The following is a 9838-nucleotide window of genomic DNA, read 5'->3' as shown; positions in this document are numbered from 1 at the left end:
GGGAGTCGAGGAAGTTTCCTTGATTTGAGATAGCTCAAAGTAATTTGTCGGCTTAAGAACTCAGAAAGCATTGAAATTTTACTGCAGGTAAAATTGTAGTTTTACTACAGTTTAACTGGGAAAATCCTGATTCTGACTTTAATTTAGTAATTCTAATTAACATAAATTTTCATCTTTGTCCCAAACTCCATCATTTCTAAAATTACTATTTATCATTTTGAAAAGGCTTGAATAGAAATGAGAACGAGACTTAGCTATTTTTTTTCTTTTTAACAAAGCTTGTGCATAAGAAAGTTAAATGGATGTGTATAATCAATGATTTTCCTCCTAAAAATTAAATTGCTTTCCTCCTAAGAGGAAAGCAAGTTTTCTCTTGCCAGCCATTTATTTGAGAAACCCCGCAGCCAAACTTTAATGTATGGTTGAGTTGCAGTCATAGGATACACTTTGTCAGTTTAACCCAAAGATGGGCTGTTTTTAAAACTGACAAATGTTCTGCAGCCATCTGTTCTGAAAGGGTTCTTATCAAAATACACTATTTTGGATCAAACTGACATTCTGGTAGTAGCCCTAATATGTGAAAATCGCAAATATTTAAAATAATTCAGCTTTATGATTAAAAGACGTGTCTGTGATAAAAAATAAAGTAACAGGAATGAAATGTAAAAAGAGAAAAAGAAGTAACTTGAACGTTATTCAAAAATAGAGTTAAGATTACAAATCAGTGAAATTAAGGGGGTAAAGATAACCTCGATAATAGAGAAGTAGAAAGATTTGAAGAAATACTTAGGAGAGAAACTCCACATTATATGGAATGAATGAAAGGAAGTAGGGAAAAAAAGTTGTGTAGGTTAATAAGTAAACTGACAAATTTTGAAAGCCTATTGCTTGCAGAGCTGTAGTACAAACCATTTTAATTTAATAAAGACTCTAACTATCTAACTATCTAGGATAAATATAACCACATTGAACAGCTAGGCTACCCGAGGAACTAAATGCTGAAAATTGTGTTTCTGGCTTTTGAAGCTATTGGCAAGGAAACTATAAGATTTCAGTGTGAAATGCATATCTTATGTACAATTAGAGTAGGCTCCTATTTATATAGAATGGTGAATTAGTCCATTTCTGTTGCTTATAACACAGTACCTGGAACTGGGTGATTTATAAGAAAACAAAATTTATTGCTTACGGTTTCAGAAGCTGGGAAGTCCAAAGTCCAGGGAACACATCTGGTAAGGGTCTTGTCCTGGTGGTGACTGTAGCAACTCAGGGTATCAGGTGGTGAATATGGTGGAACAGAAAAAGAGATAGCTCCTCATGAGCTCTCCTTTTAAAGCCCTCAGAACCACGCCTACTACCACCATTATATCATCAACTTAATCTGATCTTCAAGGCCCCACCTTTCAATTACCATAATAGGATTTCCCACCCTCAACATTTACAGTGGGGATTAAGTTTTGGGGGGATGTTCAATCCAAGGCAAATGGCTCTCTTTATTCATTTTTTAATTTTCCCTGTACCCCACCCCCCACCATTGCCTAGCATGATTTCTTCAGATAATTTTGATTGATTGGATTGTGTGTAACTGACTGATATTTTTGAATAATTAGATTGGATTGTAAGGTCCTTAAGGAGAGGAACTGCCTGTCTCATTTATTATTCTATCCCCAGACCCTAACATAGTGCCTGGTTCATGATATGTACTCTATATCATTTGAATAACGAATATATTTGTAAATATTAAGTTTTAGTTGAAAAGGAACTTAGGTTTATCAAGCAGCACATTGAAAACTATAAATGTAATTTTGTTTAGCACACCAAATTTATAAAAAGAAGTTTTTATTCACTTTTATTTTTTGATGTTTTCTTTTATCCCATTTTAAAGGTGAAGGAACTCAAGCTCAGAAATGATGAGTAAATGTCTTGGTATCACACACAGAGTGAAAGGCAAAGTAGAAATTCAGCTTAAGTCTATGTGTCTGATGTGGATTGCATGTACCCCCAAAATGCATTGAAGTTTGACTTCCATTGGAATAGTGCTAAAGGGTGGGAAATCCAATTACGGTATTTGAAAGGTGGGTCCTTTAGGAGGCAATTAGATTTTGAGGACTGTGCCCTCATGAGTGGATTGACCCATTCATGGAGTACTGGGCATAGTTCTGATGGCTTTACAAGGAAACCAAGTGAGGTTAGCTGCCTCTTCCACATTTTCACCATGTGATACCCTGAGTCACTGTAGAGAGTCACCGCACCAAGAAGAAGACCATCACCAGATGCGTCCCTGGAGCTGTGGACTTCCTAGCCTCCAAAGCTGTAAGAGATACATTTTGTTTCTTTATAAACTACCCAGTTTTAGGTGTTCTGTTATAAGCAACAGGAAAGCACTAATACATATTCCAAAGTCCATGATTTTTCCATTACACCACAGCACCTGAACCAAACAAAACTTGGGGTGCCATGCTTGTGTCACATGATCCTGCTCCAGGACCACAGTTGATTAGAACCGTGGTGCACATCTGACCAAGGTGAGCCCATCAGCAACCTATCACTTATAAGGCACTGCTCGAAAGGAGAGAAGCAGAGATGATTTTTTTCTCATCTCTCCTGGGAATTTAATCCAAGGAACTCATAGGGAAATCGTAGTTGGTAGCAGATCAGAGAGAAGCAGACATGTGGAGCTTTGCCAATTTTTGTCAATTGTGGAACATAAAAGCAAAGATTCGTAAAATACTGCTGTTGAAATCTAGGGCTATTTTTCATCCAGAATGACTCTCTAGGTGCAGCTTCATTAAAGCAAGCTTTGTTAACAGCTGAATTAATGTGAGAATCTCATTACTGCTCATGATAATAAATCCTCTCTTTATCTTAGCTACTATGGCTGCACCTCTCCTCAATGCAGCCAGATGGGTCTAAATTAAGCAGCATCCCACAACCTTACTGTGGCCTTGAAACCATCCAGTCATCCTGGAAAGTTCTGAAAACCCTGTAGTGGCTGTGGGCCCCCGTAGTGATAGAGTCTGTCAGTGGCTAGCTGAAGGAGAGGGCAGCTGGGGCACTGGAGAGTGTGAAAGATAGAGAAGACATTACCTAGGGAAAGGAATATGGATTACAGGGAAATGGAAAAGTACATGGCATATTCACTAAACTTCACCATTATGACACGCTTGGTCAAATTGAATACATTTCAAGATAAGTCTCCTAACTCGAATGTTATTGAAAAAAGAAAGGAGACCACGTGAATGGCCCTCCCCCATCAGCCACCCTGTCTAGACTTCCTGAGGGCAGGAACTGCATCCGTTTACCGTGGCATCCCCCTGAGACATAGTAGGCACTCAGTAAATAGTGGATGCAATAAATGCATGAATCATTTTTGGCATACCTGACTTAGATGGTCCTTATTTACCTCTTGACTGTAGAAAAACCAAGAAATAATCTAAATGGAGAACCCTCTCATAAACCATGATAGTTGGAAGACAGTACCGTTGTATCCTCCATATCTGGGGGTTCTGCATCTGAAGATTCAACCAACTGCAAATGAAAAATATTTTGAAAAAAAATTAAAAATAACAATTCAACAATAAAAAATAATACAAATAAAAACCAATAAAGCATAACAACTGTTTACATAGCGTTTACATTGTACTAGGTATTATGAGTAACCTATACATGATTTAAAGTATACAGGAGGGTGTGCATAGGTTATATGCAAATACCTCACCATTTTGTATCAGGGACTTGAACGTCTGAGGATTTTGGTATCCATGGGGGGCCCTAGAACCAATTCCCCGCAGATACCAAGGGACAACTATATATTAACTGTTTCATAGGGTCATTGTAAGGTTTAAATTTAAAGTGTTTAGCATAGTACCTAGCAAAAGGAAATACTTCATAACTAAAGGCAATTATTATTAGTTGTAATAGTAATAGTAGTTATTGTTATAAATATTACTCTTTGCTACTTGTTAGATCATGATCAGGGTAAAGAGAAACAAAGGTAAGAACAATCTTTACTAATGATTGCACAATTTCCTACATAAACCATGGGTCTCTGCTCTAGGCTAGTCCATGTCTTATGGATTAGGATTTGAAATTTTGGTTTGAACTCTCCTTGCCCAAGATTTATGGTTATTATTCTACCTGACTTTAAGTTATATCAAGGAAACTTCTTGTTTCCTGAACTGGACTTCTATCTCCATTCCAGCTACCTCCGATTCAGATTAACCTTTCTAAAGCACTGCTTTCGTTGTTTCAATTCATCTCTTTCCCTCCTGTCCTGACACCATGTCTCCTCATTGCTTATCAGTTAAAGGCAAATTGCTTAGCCTGGCATGCAAGGTATTGAATTATTTCCACTGCTAAATCCCTCTCAGTTTGGCTTATCCAAATTGGCCTAGAATAGTTTTAAATTCTGCCATCTTTCTGCCAACTGTAGTCCAAATCTCAAAAAAAACCCAGTTATGTTCTGTTTAAGGCAGTGCTGAAGGCACAGGGAACTGTAGTCTTTCAATCCATCATCAGGAAATCAGCCTCCGTATATACAGGGGCCTAGAGTATGTCTTCAGCCAGTTTTGTCAGGTAAGGTCTAGCAGTTTGGTTATCAGCAGTTCCTTACTCTGCCTCAGGTTCCTCTTGTTGTAGAATTGATAGATTAACATGCCTTCCTGAATATCTTTCCCCAAACTAGTTTTCTTTATGAAATTTGGGCTCTCTTTATTTTAAAGATTCAAATAATGACATATTTTTTGATCTGTATGTCTTTGGCTAAGCATTTGTTAGAACTGTAGAAACATTCTCATGACTACTCCCATTAAATTCTCTCCATTTTGGGTTTTTTCTAGGACCTGGTGAGTGTTTTCCTTGGTGATTGTTTTGGAGTTTGAGTGACTATATATCTTTTAAATTTTATCCACTTGCTCAGCTTATGTTTTTTCCATGATTGGGTTGTTTGACCTTTTCATAGCTAGCTAGTCATAACTACAACTATAGTGTAAATGAGCAAGATAATTTTAATTCCCAATTTATTTATTTACAAATACTCAATGAGCACCTATTGTGTGTAAGAAACTAAACTATACATTAGAAGGTATAAAGATTATTTAAAATAATAGGTAATTTATTAGTTGTTTTCTAAGCACCAGGCATTGTCCTAGGAGCTTTGTGGTCATTATTTTATGTAATCCTCACATCCATTCTATAAGGTAGGTATTATTATCCTCATTTTACAGACAAGAAAACTGAGGAGTGGGAAAATGAATTAACTTGCCAAGTCACACAGTATAATGGAACTGGATACCAACATAGTGGAATATAACTCCAGTGTTCATGATTTTGGTCAAATACATTCACTGCCTTCTAGAGATTTTCTGTATAGTAACAGAGACTAAACATGAATCCATAAAAAAATCCACTTTAAAAAAGGGCAAAGGGCAAAGAAGAAATACAAATCACCAATAAGCACATGAAACGATGATCAGCATTATTACCCATCAGGGGAATGCAAATGAAAACCACAGTGAGATATAACTCACACCCATTAGGATGGCTTAAATAAAAAAGATAGGTAATAAGTACTGGCATAGATGTGGAGAAATTGGAACCCTCATAGGTGGGCATGAAAAGTGGGGCAGCCACTTTGGAAAACAATCCGGCTGTTCTTCAGACAGTTAAAAAAATAGAGCTATATGACTCAGCAATTCTACTCCTAGGTATATTCCCAAGAGAAATGAAAACATACGTTTTCACAAAAACTTATACATGAATATTCATAACAGCATTTTTCATCATAGCCAAAAAGTAGAATCAGTCCAAATCTCCATTAGCTAATGATGGATAAATAAAATGTGGTATATCCGTGCAATGGAACATTATTCAGCAATAAAACGAAAAAGAAAAAAAAAAAACATACACAGTACAACATGGATGAATCTTGAAAACATTATGCTAACACATATGTGAAAGAAACCAGTAATAAAAGAGCACATATTATATGATTCTATTTATATGAAATGTCCAGAAAAGGCAAATCTGTAGAGCCAGAAAGTACATTAGTGGTGCCAAGGGCTGTAGGGAAGGGAGAATGGAGAGTGACTGCTCATAAGTGAAGGGTATCTTTTTGGGGTGATGAAATTGTTCAAAAATTCATTGTGGTAATGGTTGAACAACTCTGAATATACGAAAACCCATTGAATTGTACATTGTAAGTAGGTAAATTGTACGGTATATGAATTACATCTCAATAAAATTGTTATTAAAAAAAGGTAAACCCAATTAACTAAAATATAAAGTAGCATTTGGTAACTGTCATAAAGAGGCATAACCAAAGATTATCAGAGTTAGAGCAAAAAGGTCATTTAGGTTGCCACAATTAGGAGAGCCTTCAGGGGATGGTGGGATTTTGGTAGCGATGGGATGAGGCATATGAAATTGAAAGAAAGAAAGAAAGAAAGAAGGTATTTCTTGAGAAAGAATGGCAAAGTAAGGAGAAAATTATAGCATATGTCTGAGAAACAGTGACGAATCTGGTTTGGCTGGCAGGCTTAGTGCTGGTGGTTACAGTAGCCAAGTATTGCCACACTTTGGAGAATAATGGGAGAAAATATTTTAAAATTGTAACGTTGCCCCCAAAATCTAAGGTATGCTGTTATGTTATGGTGTAGAGGAGGAGTAGTAAACTTTGAAATGATAGGCTTGTCTGGGCCGGAGAGAAAGAAGTACGAATACCAGAAGAGATCATCTCTGAATCTTCCCTTCCTGGAAGCTCCAGATGCCATTTCCTTATTAGCTCATGTAGACATCACATGAAAGGACTGCAAGGCTTAGGGGAGTCTGTGGAATGTGGCACCAGTAGATATGGCTTGATATCTGAATACAAAGTATTCTTCAAGTTTTCTCAATACAGTGGTAGAATCAGGATGTTCCTCCTCTGCCTCTGGGTAAAAGTAAAATGTAGGTCAATCCTCAGACCCCTTAGCATGAATTAGAGAAGTGACACGAGCTGATCACAATTTTTTCATTCCAATATATTCCATTCCCCAGTTATTTTACTGAGACCCTACTATGTAAAAAATTTTACATTAATTGCTGTAGGAGCTTAACAAAAACAAAACTAAAACGAACATCCCTCAACAGTTCGTGTAGTGGGTGTAGCTTTAAGTTTAGTTTGAAACTGCCTAGGTGTTTCTTTCACTCAGCCACTGAAAGTGATTGGAAGAACTGAGAGGTTCTGAAGACTCAAAGCCAGGGACTAACTGCTTCCTTCACATTCCAGTGGGGAGAGGAACCCAGGGCGAAGCTGCCTCCGGCATCAGTTCCCAGCAGGAGGCCTCCTGGTCTTGTCTACATCTTATTCTCCCTATTCTAATAAGTCTGTTTACCATGAGAAGTGTTCCTTCAAACCCTCGTCTATAGTTCACTTGGATTGTGCTGAGTGTCAGGACTAGGTCAACCCAGTTCAGACCCAGATAGTAATCTATGTGCTGTGGGACAGGAGAGGGAAACATATCTTAATTAAAAACTTGAGCCTAAAGGTTAGAGGAAAAGGCTTCCAACAGGAGACGCCGCAAGCCGTCCGTATCCCTAAGTGAGAGAGAATAAGGAATAAATCTCTTTTGCTCTCTCCTTCCTGTTCCCTCACCCCCTGTACCACATTATATGTATAAAGTTTGTCTTTTCATTTCTTTATTTTCCAATTATGAAGTATTTATTTTAATGCAAATGTAAAAGGTCACTATGGAAAATTCAGAGATACGAAATGAAAACAACCAAAATCACGTAATCTCACCATCCAGAAATAACCACTGTTAACATTTTGTTGTATTTTCTTCCTTTCCTATATGCACATATTTTTTCCCACAAAGTTGAAATCACACGTGTACACATATGTTAAGTTTTATATTTTGATTTTTTCACCAAATATTATGTAATGAGTATTTTCCCATGTTGTTCAAAAATGTGGTTTTTAAAAAATGGGTACAGAATAATTCCCCAACACTAACATTATGGTGTTCTTTTAGTTCCACTCTTCCACCACAATACCTTGCAAACACTTTTTTTAGCCAACAAATACAGTTGTAGAAATATTAAACCTCGTGGATCTCTTTGCTGAGCTTTTGTAGCAACGGTTTGGTAATAACAGTATCACCAAGCCCTCTCCCTGAGGACTGCCACACAACTGTCGCTTCAAAGACATGCTGACTCCACCTCACTTGCTCTTTACCTTAGCTGATCAGAGGGACCAGCTGTGATACAGGTAAGCTCTTTTAATAAAGGGACTATTTATTTGGGAGAAATTATTAGGCATGATTGTGAACTGGGAAGTCAAATGACTTAATAATGTGACTGAAGTGTTGATATATTTATTCCAACTGTATCTGTTCCATTTACATTATGTTACCACATAGAACTAGTTTTTATTTATTTATTTATTCATTTTTTGGCAGCTGGCCGGTGTGGGGAACTGAACTCTTGACTTTGATGTTACAAAGACAAGCTCTAACCAACTGAGCTAACTGGCCAATCTTATTTATTTATTTACATTTTTTTTGAGTTAGTTTATAGACTTCTCATAGTTTTTCTGCAAACTGGAGGTGAAATGGGTTTGAGCCCTAGAGGCAAGACTTGGGCGTACAGCTAGGATTTTCTATTTTGGTATAGTTTATACTTGTCTTAAGTAGTGTATGAATTTCTTTTTTCAGTTTTTTTGTTTCCTTTTTTTTTCTGTTATGTAGTGAAACTTTGTAAGACTCTTACACCAAATTCAATTAAATTCAGTTAATTCAATAAACACTTATTGGGTGCCTAACATATATGGAATACCACGATAGATATATGAAAGGCAAGGAGGACCTAGCCTTGCCCTTAGGGAACTTACAGTCTAGTAGGGGTGATGAGATATGCATATATCTCATTTACTGTAAGTCAGAGCAGACCAGGGTATAAGAATATTTCTTTTATTTTTTTTTTGGTGGCTGGATGGTGCAGAAACCTGAACTCTCAACCTTGGTATTTTCAGCACCACACTCTAACCAAGTGAGTTAACTGGCCAGCCCCTAAGAATATTTATTGATGAAGAAATGCTCCCATATAGTATCATGAGGGAAATTAAACTGGACACTAGACTGTATATACAAATTGAACTCTCTTAAAAAGTACACATATAAAAGACTGAAAGGAATACACAAAAATGGTAATAGTGGTTGGGTGATGAATTAAAAGTGATTTTAATATTCCTTTTTTAAAAATTTTTTTCCAAAAAAATGTTTACAATGAATCTATACTACTGTTAGAGTCATTAAAAATAAGCTTTATTAAATGAGTTAAGGATGCTATAACAGTACAAAATGTGGTGAAAGAGCAGAGAAGCAAAGATTATATCTGACTGGGACAGGGGAATCAGGAAGGCTTGAGGATTTATGCCTTTCATAATGATGAAAAACTTTCATATTTTGGAAATAGATAAAATTTTATTGAGTTAAAAAGGCATATTATATTCCTACAACTTTTCCCCCCATGAAAACTACATTTGACTGTAGTCTCTCTCTCCTAACTATAGCTCTAGTAGCTGCTATCTGCCATACTACCTTTTTTACATTTTACGTTATTTTATATACATATTTAAAATATTTTACTACATTTACCATGGAGAAAGATTTTCTAAATCAGTAGATGATGTCAATCACTGGTCATATTCCTAGTGAGAATATATAGACTTGGCAATGAATCTTTCCACTTGTCCCACTGATCCTAGAAATGCTTTATTTGGTTATTGGCTGGCAAGAGCTGCTCCTTTATCTTCATCTTTTGAAGATGTCTGTATCTGTTAATATTTAACCCATCGAGC

Source organism: Cynocephalus volans, chromosome 1 (assembly GCF_027409185.1).
Source record: "Cynocephalus volans isolate mCynVol1 chromosome 1, mCynVol1.pri, whole genome shotgun sequence".
Lineage (NCBI taxonomy): Eukaryota > Metazoa > Chordata > Mammalia > Dermoptera > Cynocephalidae > Cynocephalus > Cynocephalus volans.
This window is presented reverse-complemented; position numbering follows the sequence as displayed.